A 16,860-nucleotide genomic window follows, 5' to 3' on the forward strand; every position below is an offset into this window, starting at 1 on the left:
TTTATGATTTGCAACCACGTATTATGGAATTTTTATTCTTGTAAATATCAACATTGCGCCATTTTGATTTATAGATTCAAAAGTTTCATGCCGCCACCTTTTTTGCGAGTTTATACTGTGACGCAATAATATTGCATTATGGTTTTATGACGAATTCAGATGTCGGGATATGTTTAATATAGGACCTTTTCTTATTTATATATAGGACCACTTTATTAATGTTACGGGAAAGAAGTTTTTTTTAATGATTTCTTTTCTATTTTATTTAAGGCGTGCTATTTGTGTTTCAAAAGTAGTAGGATCAGAAGAAAAAAATCATTCTTTTTCCGTAATAGACCACAATAGTTTAATTAAGCTATAAAATTCCATTATCGATTTTTGAAGGATTTTATAATGAATTTTATAGTGATTTTTCTTTTGTTTCTATATTTTATTTATCATAATTTAAATTGTAACCTTAAAATGCATTTTTTGAGAAAAAAATTTTTTCTTTTCACTTACAGTTTTTTTTAAAAATCTATTTTAAAATTTCAACAATATGAAGTACAATAAAATAAATTGCTATTTTCGTACAGTTTGTAATAAATCGGCAAGGATATGTTGCCATCATTGATGTGGACATAACTATTACAGTAGGGGTGCACAACCTGCGGCCCGCGGGCCAAGTGCGGCCCTTCGACTACTAAAGTGCGGCCCGCGAGAGCTTCTAAACACAATAAAAAAAATTTTAAAAATGGCAATTTTTAATTGCACTTTTAAGTCATCACGTTTTGGCACAATCAATTTTAACAGATTCTTTAGTAAATGTACGTTTAACGCATTTTCTTTAAGCCGATTTTATCGTAAATATAAATGATTTTTTTAAACAGTTATTTCCGCTTTTCTGCGTGATTTCGAAAATCCCGAATTTTTATAACGACGCGAAAGCGAGTTTCAGATCGCAAATTTAAATAATCACTTTTTGTGTACTTTATTTGTGATGATTTAATCTTAAATTTAAGTGATTTTTAATCTTTTTTTTTGCAATTCTTTCTTTTTTTTCCACAATTTTTTTCGGCAGTTATTGCTATGCGTTCCCACGTATTATAAAAAATTCCAATTGTTCTATAATGACATACAAATTTTAAATCATGCATTTGACACGCTTTATTCGTGCTGAGTTCAGCATAAATATATTTTTTATTTCCATACTTTTCCACATGATTTTGACGATCCCGTTATTTAACTATGATGTTATTACGAAACGTGATTGTTAATCGCGCAATTAAATAATCCCTTTTTGATACGGTATTTCGGTACAGTTTTATCTTAAATCCTAGTTATTTTTCCTGTATTTTCCTGTATTTTTATTTCCGCAACGAATATGATTTGGTCGAATGTGGTAATGAATTGTGATTTGATCAAAAATCAAATATTCGGCAAAAAAAGAAAAAAAAATCGATTGGCCAAATAGCAAAATCTTTTAGAAGCATAGCAACACTGAAACTAAAATTTCAATGCTCAGAATAATATTTCCTGGAAATACATATTCATAAATTAACTCTAAAAAATAAGGCCAATCAAGAACGCTTTTGAAAATGTCGAAAAACGAAACAGAGACGACAAAAATCGATCTTAATTTTTGAAAAAAATTTTTAAAGCTGAACATCTCAGTTTTTCAATTACCAGAAAAAGCCAAGAAAAAAGAATTAAGAAAGAAATGCTATTAAAAATTACTACGTTATAATGAAAACGTCTAAAAAAAGGTTTTTACTATTTAAAGAAAATAAAAAGATAGAAAAAAAGCGTTATAATTTTTTTAAATGAAAATCTTATGCCGAAAATCTCAATTTAAATTTTTCTCATTGCCATAATTTTAGCAGAAAAAAAATTGCTATAAAATAAATTTTATTAGTAACTTTATTTTTAAAAAAAATGCTGAGTCATAATAAAAATGCCTTAAAAAAGAAAAACAGAAAAAAACAAATTTTTCTTAGTTCCTGAAACAAAACTTTAATACTGAAAATCAAACTTTTCTATGTTACTGGTTATTTATATTACAGTACAGGGAGAGAGTGATAATAAACTCAATTCTCAAAGTATCGAAAAAATGACAAAATTGACTTGTCTGATTATAATTATAAAAAAAAAAATTTTATATCTATAAAAACTCACAAATAAAAAAAACTTGGCAAAATACATTTCTAAAAGATATTCTGCCGAATATTTGACTGATCATTCAACCAACTGAATTTTTCACAGAAGGGCCAAATACTCGTTACATCCCTCCCTAATTCAAATGCAATGTTATTGCAACTTAAGAAATTCATAAAATGACGGAAAACGTGAATTTTTAAACTGCTCACTGTTCGTAGTTTAGATTTCAATTTTTTGTTGCTTAAGTGATCTTTTTCAATAAAAAAAAGGAAACTGTTTATGATATAAAAAAAAATCTAATAATTAATAAAATAAAATAATAAAGCACGTTACAAAATAAGCATTGAATTTTATTTTGAACTATCACAGTTTTGTTTTTATTTTAGGCTTTTATTTAAAACCCATAAATTTTCTTCAATTAAAATATTTAATTTGAATTTATATTACTTAATTATGACTAAACTTTTTCCTACTTTAATTCTGTGGGCATTGCAGTTTTTTTTTATTTATTAGAATTTAATTCTAAAATGAATTTTCGTATTGCGTGATATGATAAAAAAAAAACATTTCTTTTCTTCAATGTTTATTTATTTTGATAAATCTGTTGTTCATATAGTTCATATAATTCAAAAGAGCAAGTTTTTTTTTTTTTTGTAAAAAGAAAAAGTATAAGTTTTTTTTATTTTTAAATGAATTCCAATAATGGAACACTACTAAGTTATTGATATTACTAAGTTTATTGATTAAAAAAAATGGAACGCTAATGTTTAAATAAACATTACTACATTTGTCATTAACATGTGTAAATAGATCTGCGGCCCTTCGTTAGCCAGCCTGCTGTGCAAGTGGCCCTTCACTCAAAAAGGTTGTGCACCCCTATATTACAGTGCTTGAACTGTTCGTTAAAACTTTATCACACCTTTTAAACATTATAGCTAATTACAACAGAATGAGAATAATCCTATAGCTAGTCGTACTTTATAATTTTATAACTGCCGTTGAACATCGGAGCCAATTTTTAGTGTTCGACTACCAGTGTTCAACTCCGTAGTCCTGTAATTTTGAACTTTACCAGACGACAATGTAACTCCTGGATCAAGTATTGGAAAAAATATGCTTTCGTGGAGGACTTTTTGATGGAACTAACCAGGATTTGCGTTACAGTGGGAGGAAAAACACGAAAACTTCCTAGGGTTAGCTTGGCCACAAGGATGCACTACCACAGAGGATATGTTTACGTCAGCAATGTGGTCGGTGCGAGCCGGTTGCGGAATTCGTTTCGACCGGTCATCATTGGGATTCAATCCCGGGTCATCTCATTGGAAGGCAAGAGCCAAAAATCACAAATTATTGTCTAAGTTCAAGTTTTTTTTGTAAAAAACCTAATTGCTTTGATAAAAAAAAGATACTCTTTATGCACTAACATTTATTGGTGTACTTTAAAATTTTTAACTATGCTAAATAACTAAACATTTTAATGCGTACCATTTTGGTACGAATTAAGATAAAATTACTCACTATAATAAAATTAAAAAATGTATATCATTTAGCTTAGGGAACACAACTTACTACAAATTAGACTAAAATAATTTTTTTTAAATAACAAATTTTACTGACTTTTGGCTCTGAAATGCCATAGGTCTAAGAGGCACTGCGTCAAGCAAGCAATACTACATAGGCAAATCAAATTGCATTTTTTAAAAAAAGATGAAATCAGGGAGAGAGATGTACATAAGTTAAGGAAAACTATGTTTTGAAAAGAAAAACACTTTTTACCTTCTGCACGTTATTTCAGTTAAACGTAAAAAAAAAACTTAAATGTTCTTTTCTTAAACGTTTTTTAATTCTTTCTGATTCCAAAATCTGGTTTGCAAACATTTTTCGAAAATTTATAAGTAACTAAGGAAAGTAACTAAAACAGAATGTTGAATTCAAAGAAATCCAAATTTTGAAAGTTTTTTTTGTCTTCTGTCCCATTAAAACTATTTATAAATACTTGACAAATAAACCCATTTAATATCAACCTGCATTATATGGAGAAAAAAATTAAATTTTGAACCAAACTCTAAATAGTTTTCAGCTAAAAAATATGCTTGTTACAGTAAATACATATCTTATATCAGAACTAAAAACCATAGGATATATAATAAAATGATCTAATAAAATAACTCAATTATACTCGTTAGAGATAAGGATTAAATTGAGAATTTAGTAAGACGTCTTTTTCTTCACATAACTCCGGTAAGTAACTTAAAGAATGCTATTAAAGAATTTACTAATTTAATTTTTATAAAGAAATAAAAAGTTTTTTCAAGCTCGAAGTTTTTTTTATAATTGAATTTAATAATACCCTACAGCTTTAGATAAAAATTTCTAAAGTAATACTCAATAACAGGAAGTTTAAAGATACTTTTTGACATGATTAAATTACTTTGTAACTTTTCGGAGTTTTTTAAACTTTCAGGCTCGAACTTAACTTGTTAACTTTAGTTGATAATTTTATTAAATTTTTATCTTTTGATAAAATATTATTCTTATGGAGAGTTTAGAAACTAATTTGACTTTTCTTAAGTTTTGAAGACTATGAACTCTAAAGTAAATTTTATAATTTTTATAATAAGTAATTACACACAAATTAAAAGAATGATTATTAAATTATTTAATTACAATAATATCACATAAGTAGCACAAATAAAAGACGTGTAGTTTGAAAAGAATTTCACATAATTGATGTTTATGCTTTTAATAAAATTCTAAGTTGCTCTTTTCTAACAATATTTTTTTTTAACATTTAAAATATAACTTAGATCTTTAAGCGATTAAAATGAAAGAAATATGTTTGAAGAGATTCCAATTTTTCCAATTTTTGTATGTGTATTTGTGAAGTTAATATAAACAATTTCGTGAATGTTTATAGAACAGATCTGTAGAAAAATGCTTATTTTGAAGGATTTTTAAAATCATTTTCAAGTATTATCAAAAATTATTAAATAAACAATGAAATGAACATGTTAAAAAATTAGAGATTTGTTTTAAAATTCACTTCATTCTGGAGATATGTTGAAAAACATTCGGTACAATTTATCTCTTAAGAAATACTGTTTTAATTTTTTTCTATTTTTACGCTTTTGCAAAGCAATTGTTTGAGTAAAATTTAATTGAATTTATTGCTGTTAGTCGGAGTTTTTAATTCCGATGAAAAATTATGAGAGAGGTAAGAATTTTGATTCAAATAACCTTTTGTACAAATTTAATTTTTCTTTCTGTTTTTATGCTTTGACAAGGCAATTGTCTGTGAGTACAATTTAATTGCATTTATTATCGTTCGTAGGAGTATTTAATTCCTATGAAAAAGGTAAGAATTTTGATTCAAATAGCATTTCGTGTAAATTTCTTCTTCTATTTTATGCTTTTACAAAGCGATTATCTGAGTAAAATTAAATTGGATTTATTGCCATTAGTTGGAGAAAATGAAAATTATTGGAAATGTAAGTAATTTGATCAAATATCCTTTTGTGCAAATTTATGCTTATAATTTGCTATTTTCTTCTGATGGATTTTATTTATGAAAAAATTATGTAGCAATACATTATAACAGTATCCTACACTAAGCAAAAAAAAGAAAGGAAATGCTAAAAGTTAAAGTTTTCATAATTTATTATTTTACGAATTTTTTTAATAAAATTTTTATAAATTTTAAATTATTTATAATTTTTATGTAATAAATAGAAATAATCAAAAAAGTTAAATAAGTTTAATTTAATAGATTTTCCTTCAGAATACTTTATCACATTTAAGAATTTTCTCTTTTATATGCTGCACATTTCTAAGTAAAAATCATATTTTCTGCTCGCGCAGCAGAAAGTACAGCTCGTGCAGGAGTAATGGCGGCGAGTTAATTTTTTTAACATTATATGAACTGATTCAGATTTTAAATTAATTTTGAATAATGTTTTGAAAATAAAACATTTAAGATTAAACTTTGACTATACGAAATTAATATTATTCCTTGCCTTTATTTCATGTTCAAAACACACTTGGTGAAATTTGTCAAGTCCAACATTAGTGTCAAATGTTTGCTCTTGAAGTGTTTGAATTCACTCCTTAATTTAAATGTTTTTGTGCATTTTTAGATCATTTACGATTCGAAAGAAACATTTTGTTAAATGTCAAATATGTAAAACCTGAATTTGATGTATCTTTTTAAAATTTGCATACTATTGGAGTCAAAGGTTGCAAATTAATATTAGTATCAAAATCTGTTGACTCTCTAGTAAGGAAGGCGGATTAACCTTTTGCATACGGTGTTCCATGTTGTACCATCACCTTTGGTTCACATGTTGTACCAGCCGTAACCATAAGGTTAAAATATGCTTCACTAAGTTTGGCTGTTTAATGAATCACGGAGGTGTTTTTAATAGTATCCCTTAAACTCACTATTGTTCTTCCCGACAATTAAACAGATTTTGTTGTTTTCAGTAACAACTTCCTCAGTAGTGATTTATTCGACTTCAGATTGCTACATGCGTTAATTTATTTTATATATTTTACACTTAAATATTAATTGATGGTTATACTAATATGTACATTCTAATAACTTCATTTTTGAATAATATTTCAAATATAGATTAGTTAGAATTATGTAAGAAGGTGTTCCGTAAAGATCGCTCAAAAACTGTATTTTTTAAAATCCTTATCGAAAATGAAAACAAAAAGAAGTTTATTCATAGAGGATCGCAAATTAATAATTAAAGAGAAAAATATATTGAAATCTGAAATATCACAATATAGGAATGTGATTGTAATAAACATCAAAACAGGTTTAATTGGAGGTTGAAACATCAGGATATTTGTGTTAATTGCCTTTCAATTCATTCCTGCTTCATTCTGCAATCAAACCATTTTTTTGTTATTTATTACGAACACTTCCCTGTACTGTAGTTTATCAGATTTCAATGGAATTTTTTTTTTTTTTTATTTTTAAACATTAATTTGAGTTTTTCGTAAATGTACTTTTCGTGTGTACTTTTACGTGCATTTTTGTTTTCATTTTTAAGTAGAATTCGAAAAATACGCATTTTCTTTTAAAAACTCAGTTATTGCTTGTAAATATGCATCTTTTTAAGCACTATCTTTTTCCCAAACAAAAAAAATGATAAATCATTTCTAAGCAGATTTCTTTTTTTTTCGTTAAATGTCAAAGTTTTATGTAAATGTCAGATTTTAAGAAAAGTGCATACACGTGTTTTAAAAAAAATCAAGTTTAATGATTGATAAAAAATAATGTATAATACTCCTAGAATATGATAAGAGTTTAAAAACATTTTTCCTGGGTAAGGAAAAAGATAAAAATCTACATATATCTTGTATTTTTCTATCTAAAATGAAGATTTGTTTTGCTTTCGCAAAATGATAGAGAAATGAAAATAAATTATGTTTTGAGAAAACTTAATGCAAAATTCTTCGGAGGCGCGAAAGCTAAATTGCTTTTTGAGGAAATCAATTTATCACTTGTGTTTTACTAATGTTAGTACATATAAAGTTGCAGATATCTTTGCATCCTATCGCCTTTTTTTTAGTTTCATTGATAAATTGTAAATATATTTATCTTTGGTTTTATCCTTCAGCAATGTTGTGCAAATCACCCCCAGTGGGCGGTGAAGACTTTTAAGGGAGCGCTGGCAGCTTACAAAAATATAGGTACATGAAAGTGTACGAGGTTTCCAGAAAGACTTTAATAAGCTAAAAATAATTTAGATTTGAATAGACATTAGAATTCATAATTTTTTTAGTACAGTATTGAAAATTTACTTACATTTCCAACTTAAAATATAGTATTTTTATTGAAAATGCCAAGTAAAAAGTTGTTTTCCTAAGAAATAAAAGTTAAACAAATTACTGTAATATCCACTTCATGATTTCGAAAGCTTAAAAGCGTTGTGATCTTTGCATAAATTTGAAACATTAGTACTCCTGCGGCTACTCTGACCCGGAATTAATAATTCAAAGTGACATTCTTAAAATATTTTTTATGAGCCCTGGAGGCCTTGGGGCCTAAGTGACAGCCTCTCAATGAGGTGACTTTGGTTCAAATCCTAACGGTGGCTGGTTGAGGCAAATTCCGCACCTGACTCGCACCGAACACAATGCTGACATATATAAATCCTCATACATTAAATATCCTCAGTGGAAGAAAAATCATGCGTTAGAGTCCTCTTGCTGCCAGGTTAACCGTGGGAAGTTTTTGTGGTATATCTTGCTGTAATTATAAATCCCATGATATGATAATAAGATATGATATGATATATGATGTGATATATATATGATGATGTGATATATGATATGATATATGATATGATATATGATATGATATATGATATGATATATGATATGATATATGATATGATATATGATATGATATATGATATGATATATGATATGATATATGATATGATATATGATATGATATATGATATGATATATGATATGATATATGATATGATATATGATATGATATATGATATGATATATGATATGACATATGATATGACATATGATATGACATATGATATGACATATGATATGATATATGATATGATATATGATATGATATATGATATGATATATGATATGACACACATAAGAATTAGTAAAGTTTTTTTTTCCTGACGATATAAATATAAATCAATAATTTAGGTTGTGGTGGCATCACGTTTAGGTGAAATCAAGTAGTTTTACACCAGACCATGTCCATACTTGGTGTAATGAAGCACCAAGATCCATGAAAGATACGTTGGGCGTTTCACTACAAGACTTTAGTGTCAAGTAAGTGCCTCCATTTTTGATGCTGAGATAAACAAAAAAGTTTTAAGGTGTTGAATCTATATGCTTCACTTCACCAAGAACCAATGATATTTTCTAGCGTATTGAAACATCAAGAATGTTCCTATGCACTTCTTGGTGTAAAGTATTCGCCTCCAATTATCATATTCGTTACTTAGTAACACTTAAATGTATAATTACAGAAGATATGAAGTACATAAGAATCAGTTAATTTATTTTTACGAGACAACATAAAGTAAGAATCAGTAATTTAGGTTGTAGTGCTATAGCGTTTAGGTGGCATCATCTAATTTTACACCAAGTAGCCACCATGCTTCTTATTCAGTTTTACTAAACTTTATAATTGCGAAAGATATGATACACGTTAGTGTAATGTTATATTTACAATAGAGTATAATGCAATGATCATTAATTTAAAGAGTGCATGCATACAATACTTCTTAAAATAAAATTTACTTTCTTAATCAAACATACACAGGGCACAAATAGAATGTGAATTCGAACAATTCTTAACAAATCCTAAGTGGAGAGAAACAAAATATTTTAAAGTTATTTAATATAATTCACAGACTTATGCACACCCTCTTATGAAAGCATAATTATTTCCATATACAACTAAAAATATTAATATCTCTTCTAAACAAGTTACTTCCTTCCTTGGAATGTGCAACATCGTGCGAGACAAAATCGAACTTTCACCTTCCTGTTAACAAAAAATATCGTTCGTCTGAGAATATCATTATTGGAGTTTTGATATTACTACATCCTCCAAACTGTGTATGGAAGCTCGGTATTAACATGAAATATCACACAATTTTTGATAAATAACACTTGAGTTTTTTTAACTATAAATCCAAATTTAAGATCAGCTTTTATGGAGAAGAATTATGCTTGGTGTTTCACTACATCACTTAGGTGTAAAGTCATCGCCATCAAATTGAGGTACAAATCCAAATTAAACCGCAGCTTTTGCAGAGATGAATTATGCATGGTATTTCCCTACACCACTTTGGTGTAAATTTGTTACTGCCATTTTTGGTGCTGAGGTACAAATCTAAATTTTACCACAGATTTTACAGAAATGAAATACGCATAGCGTTTCACTACACCACTTTGGTATAAAATAGTTGCCGTCACTTTTGGTGTTGATGTACAAATCCAAATTTAACCACAGCTTTTACAGAGAAGAATTATGCATGTTGTTTCACTGCACCACTTTGGTGTAGTAAAGTAGTTGCCTCCATTTTCAGTGTTGAGATACAAATCCAAATTTAACAGCAGCTTTAACAGAGAAGAATTATGCATGTTGTTTCACTACACCACTTTGGTGTAGTAAAGCAGTTGCCTCCATTTTCAGTGTTGAGATACAAATCCAAGTTTAACCACAGCTTTTACAGAGAGGACTTATTCATGGTGTTTTACTGCACCACTTTGATGTAGTGAAGTAGTTGTCGCCATTTTTAGTGTTGAGGTTCAAATCCAAATTTAACCCTCAGCTTTTACAGAGAAGACATATGCATGGAGTTTTACTACACCACTTTGGTGTAGTAAAGTAGTTGCCTCCATTTTAAGTGTTGAGATGCAAAGCTAAATTTAACCCTCAGCCTTTACAGAGAAGACTTATGCATGGTGTTTTACTACACCACTTTGGTGTAGTAAAGTAGTTGTCGCCATTTTTGGCGTTGAGGTTCAAATCCAAGTTTAACCACAGCTTTTGCAGAGAGGAATTATGCATGGTGTTTCACTACACCACTTTGTTGTGAAATAGTTGCCGCTGTTTTTGGTGATGAGGTACTATAAATTTTTAACAGTGCAATGAAAATTCCACGAAAATTTAATTGGTTTAAACTAATGAATCAGGGGCTAAAAGGTTCATTTCAAATGAAGTGACCCAGTTTCGAATCCCGGCGTTGGCTGGTCAATTTGTATACTACTCCGGACTTTCACCAACCAGCAGTGTTCACGAAAAATATTTCCAGTGACAATCAGGTAATAAATTATGGTCTTCTTGCCTTCGGATTAATTATAAAAAAAGTTTTTGTGCTTTTTTCTGCATAACGATATTATGGGTTAATTGTCGACAAAGATTGTTCCATGTTACTTGATTGTTTTCGGGGTTGAGTTCAAAATCACAAAGCTGTGGAGTTGAAAAATGACATAGCTGCAGATTAAATATGGCTCGTGTTCTTAAATTCTTAATAAGATTAAATTTATAAACAAATAAATTAAAAATAATGATTAGTTTAAATTTTAAATAAAATAGCTTTTATTTATACCGCTCAGATTTCTTATCAGTGTTTTGTTGGCCATTAATATTTCCCAAATGACTACTATTGCATTTTCGATTAAAACACTTTATAGCCTTTAGAAAACACGAATAAAAGAATTTAAAGCGATAAAGCAAGAGCATTCAGACTATAAAAATATCACTTATTCATCTGAAGTTCTCTTAGCCGTCTTGAAAATATATTTTCGATTGAATATATTTTACGATAAAAATAAAAATTTTTTATCCCAGTCTATTTTTCATATCTGCCTTTATAGGGATATAGATTTTTTGAGCTTTAAACCATAAAATCTGCAAAAAGAATTTAGGAAGAGTTTCTGTGCAGCAAAAAAAACATATAACGATCTCATTATCAAGTTGCCGATTTTTTTTCCTTCATACTTTACTCTTTTATAAATCTGATTTTCGCCTAAAAGAATGAGTGAATCTGATTTTCGCTTCATGCGTGAATAAAGTTCATTTTATTCAAGTTAAAATTCTATGAGCTGTTTAGTTTATACAGCTGATTAGTTCTTTCATTGTTTTAACAATATCTTCATATCAATTCGGAAAAGTAAAATACACAATATACACCGAAGAGCCATTGCAGTATGATCACCCTGCTAATAACAGGTAGGACCATCTTCAGCCCTCAAAACTGCTAGCACCCACCGTGGCATTGATTCCACAAGCTGCTGATAGGTAGTCCGAGGTATCTGGTACCAAGCGCTCACCAACTGGTCCTGCAACTCCCTCACATTGCGAGGGGGTAGCGTAGCAGCACGAATTTTGTTTTCCAAGTAGGACCACAAATGCTCTATTGGATTAAGATCAGGTGAATTTGGGGGCCAAGACTTGACTTGAAAGTCACTGGAATGATCCTCGAACCAATCGATGACGATTCGACTCTTATGACATGGTGCATTATCCTGTTGGTAAACACCATGCCCCGCAGGAAAAACGGTTGCCATGAATTGATGAACCTGGTCTGCAACTATGCCCAAGTAGCTTGCGGACGTCAGGAATTGTTCTATGAGAATTATGGGTCCTAATGTGCCCCATGAAAACATTGCTCCTGTGCGAGAAACCATGAAAATCTGGGTGAGCCTATTGTTATAGATGGAGGGTGGTCATAATGTAATGGCTCTTCGGTGTAATTGTAGTAGGATTATTTTAGCCCACATAAAGCGATTTGCTTAGATACATGGGGAGTAAGTAAACTTCACATTGTTAGTAAATTTAGACTACTTTTAATCATAAAGCCAATTTTTATGTTGATTGGTGTAAGTTAACCACACATTGTTTGTATATTTGGACTAATTTTATCCATAAAACCAATTTGTTTACATCGATTGGCGTAAATAAGCAACACTTTGATGTATCGGTAATTAGATGAATTTATAGATTTTACACTCGTGAGAAAGTTTCTCAAACCAGTTTGATTTTAAATGTGATTTATTTGTGTTCCTTTCCTCAATTTGACCATTCCAATTGATCAATTTAATATTTTAGTACTTAGTTGTTGTTTTGAAAATATAAATTTGGTAGAATAGTAGAACTCTTTAGAATACTACTTGTGCTTCAACGTCCACTGCCCTCGTTAGCCGGATTAACCGTTGTCTGGGCAATACCACGTGGAGGTGAGGATCAGCAAAGGTGTTATTTTGTGGGAGCTTTACGAGTGTCTTCCAGCGAAATTGATTCCAGAAAGCTGTTTCGCTGAGAATATCATGTAGCATTAATTACTCTCCATAGACATTGCCCAGTTTTTTTTTTTTTTTTTTTTTTTTTTTTTTTTAAATTTTAAAGTCATTTTTAATGTTAGATATTTTTAGTGTCAAAGTTATTTTTAAAGTCATTTTTAATGTCAGTCATTTGCCAAAGTCATTTTATTGTCAGTTATTTACAATGCCAGTCCTTTTTAATGTCAAAGTCATTTTATTGTCAGTCATTTTTTTTAAAGAAATCAGACCATGGAACAATACATCTTTGAGGGAGCTATGCGAGCGCTTCCAATTCGATAAGAAAGTTTGGCTCCTCCTTTTCACAAAAATCACTGTCTTTGGCTACATAAATTTTTTTTCGCCATCAATATTCAAGCAATACATTTTGGACGGAGCTATGCGAGCACATCCAATTCTATACAAAAGCTTTGGCTCCTCGTCACCAAAATCACTGTCTTTGTCTCCACCAAGGCTTTTTTCTTCATCCATATTCAAAAAGCACATTTTAGAAGGAGCTATGCGCGCACTTTCAATTCTATAACAAATCTCTGGCTCCTGCTCTCCGCCAAAATCACTATTTTTGGCCACATCAAAGTTTTTTTCTACACCCATAATAAAACAGTACAACTCCGAAGGAGCTATACGTGCACTACCAATTCTATAATAAAAATCTGATTCTTCCTCTCTGCCGAAATCATTATTTTTGACTCCATCAAAATTTTTTTCTCCATTCACATCAAAAGAACACAACTCCGAAGAAGCAATGAGTGCATTTTTAATTCAACAACAAATCTCTAGCTCCTCCTCTCTGCCAGTACTGATTTTTGTAGCTCCTATTTTAGGAACATCATTAAATTTCCTTATGCAACGAAAATTCAGTTATTATTATTTTTAAATATATTTTTTTTACAATAATAATTTATTTCCGGAGAAACCATAATAGCAATAGATATTTAAATGACTTAATATATTTTTATTCTTTTTTAATATTTACGGGATGTTTTAAAAAAAAAAATAATCATCATATAAATGAATAACAAACTAAAATAAATTTCTATCAAAATAAATAAGTTTAAATAAGTTTAAATTATTCGTAGAGTTGCAATGATAATGAATTTCGGTAGGAAATGCTTAACTTAATGCTCATAGTATCATTACATATTAATGCAGTTAAATAATTGTTTATTTTTTTCTGAAAAATTAAAACTGGTGTTTGAAACTGACGTATTGTATGGGCAGGGTTATACAGATGTATGCTTAGAATAATATTTATAACTTTTTTGTTTTATTTTGCAGCTGACTAAATTGAATGAACAAATATAAATGTTACTTACAGTTATTTACAAATGTACCTGAAAAATCTCGAGAAAATTCTCGCCATAGTCAATTAAATTGAATCACAAAAGAGCAGGTGAATAAAAATCGCCCAACTCACTAAAGCTTTTCAGAAAGTGAATTCTTTTCATTGTTACTTGCCTAATATACACATTTTTGCATTGTTTAGTTTCTTTTAATATTTTATCCATTGTTAAGTGGTTAAAACAATAAAATTTTTTAATTGTTTAGAGTATTTTGAAACAAACTATTCTGTTTAAGTTGGATAGAAAAACTGGATAGAAAACTACACAAACATAATTCTTTAAATGTATATATATATATATATATATATATATATATATATATATATATATATATATATATATATATATATATATATATATATATATACAGTGGTGGCCAAAAGTGTGGACATTTTTTGAAAGTTTCATGTTTTTCAACTTTGTGTGCTTGTAAAATATAATTATTTTCACTTAAATACAAACCTTTATATATCAAATTGAAGGTAATTCAATGTAAAATTTAATAATAAGTACAGTATTACAATATCTATATTGCAGAAAAAGTTATGCAACTAGTAGTAAGATCTATCTTAGATTTGCATTTTTTTAAAGTGATACTTACACAACCAATACCTAGTAGGATAACCCTTATGTTTTAAGACAGCTTCACAAAGTCTTTTCATCGACTGAACGAGTGCTTGGAGTTCATCTTTCGAAATCAGATGGTGCCAAAAATCAATTATAGCATCAATAAGTTGTCTTTTATTGGATGGACGTTCTTTTTCGTACAAGAATTTTCAAACAGCGTCTTAAATTTTCAATTGGATTGAGATCAGAGCTGTTTCCTGGCCATGGTATTATATCTATGCCTTTATTTTGAAACCTTGCTCTGCATACTTTTGCTGTGTGGCATGGAGCTGATCCTGCTGAAAATTAAATGGTGTGCTGTTGGGGAAGAGATCTCTGATGGAAGGTATCAATTTTGGTTTCAGGACAGTTTCGATGTATTTTCTGGCATTCAGGATCCAAATCAGGCCGAAAAAAATGCACAAGTGCAACTGCCGATAAAAAAATTAAACGGCTAAGCTTTCAAGAAAGAAATACTTCAGCAGATGCCATTAGATGTAAAATGAATGCATCGGGTATTGTAGTAAGTTCAAGAACAATAAGAAGGAGGTTATCAGGATTTGGACTACAAGCTAGAGTTCCAAGGTAAAAAACATATTTAAATCAAAAGCAACGCATAAAACGAGTTAAGTGGGCAAAGGAACACCTTAAATGGTCAGAAAATCAATGGAAGCAAGTAATCTGGAGCGATGAGAGTAAAATATCGCTCTTTGGTAGTGATGGTAGAAAATACGTGAGACGTAGAGCAGGTGAAGCACTTCATCCTGATTGCTTTGAAGCAACTACAAAAACCCTACAAATGTCATGATTTGGGCATGCATGTCTGCAGATGGTGTGGTTCGAATTCAAGTGATTGATGGCATCCTGAATGCCGAAAAATACATCGAAACTGTCCTGAAACCAAAATTGATACCTTCCATTAGGGATCTCTTCTCCAACAACGCACCATTTATTTTTCAGCAGGATTGAGTACACAGCAAAAGTACGCAAAGCATGGTTTCAAAATAAAGTCATAGATATATTACCATGGCCAGGAAACAGCCCTGATCTCAATCCAATTGAAAATTTTTGGGCTATGTTTGAAAATTCTTGTACGAAAAAAAACGTCCATCCAATAAAAGACGACTTATTGAAGCTATAATTGATTCTTGGCACCATGTGATTACGAAAGATTAACTCCAAACACTCGTTCACTCGGTGAAAAGTCGCTGTGAAGCTGTCTTAAAAAATAAGGGTTATCCTACAAAGTATTGATTGTGTAAGTATCACTTTAAAAAAATGCAAATCGAAGATAGATTTTACTATTAGTTGCATAACATTTTTTGTAAAACAGATATTGTAATACTGTATTTATTATTAAATTCTACATTAAATTACCTTCAATTTGATATATAAACGTTTGTATTTAAGTGAAAAGTAATATATATATATATATATATATATATATATATATATATATATATATATATATTAAAAAAAATATTAGTATTCATTATTAGTATCATATCACAATACCCTTAGCACACTTTATAAGTATAAGATATAGAAAACGAATAATTTTTTGGTTACACGCACATTTCATTCAAAATCAGTAATAAGTAATCAAAAATTAGTATTAAGCTCAAACTTTTTTTAAAAAAAAAAATTTCACTTTTGAATATTTTTTTAAAAATGATTTTGCTTAATGATTATATTGATCGCTGCTAGAAATCATCACATTCAATTGCATATTATAAAACATAAGAACATTTTCTGTGGTAACATGTGTGCAATACCGAAGAAAAAATATAAAATACAACGTAGGCGCGGACATAACATTCTGTAGAAATTTTAAAATAAACTTTTTGAATGTTTATACAGTGCACGTAACTACACTATGCTGATTTTAAGAAAGTTCAGGTCAAAGCTTTAACTTCAATTTGAA

The sequence above is a fragment of the Parasteatoda tepidariorum genome, chromosome 9, assembly GCF_982258835.1.
Source record: "Parasteatoda tepidariorum strain Cologne lab strain chromosome 9, Ptep-v5.0, whole genome shotgun sequence".
NCBI lineage: Eukaryota > Metazoa > Arthropoda > Arachnida > Araneae > Theridiidae > Parasteatoda > Parasteatoda tepidariorum.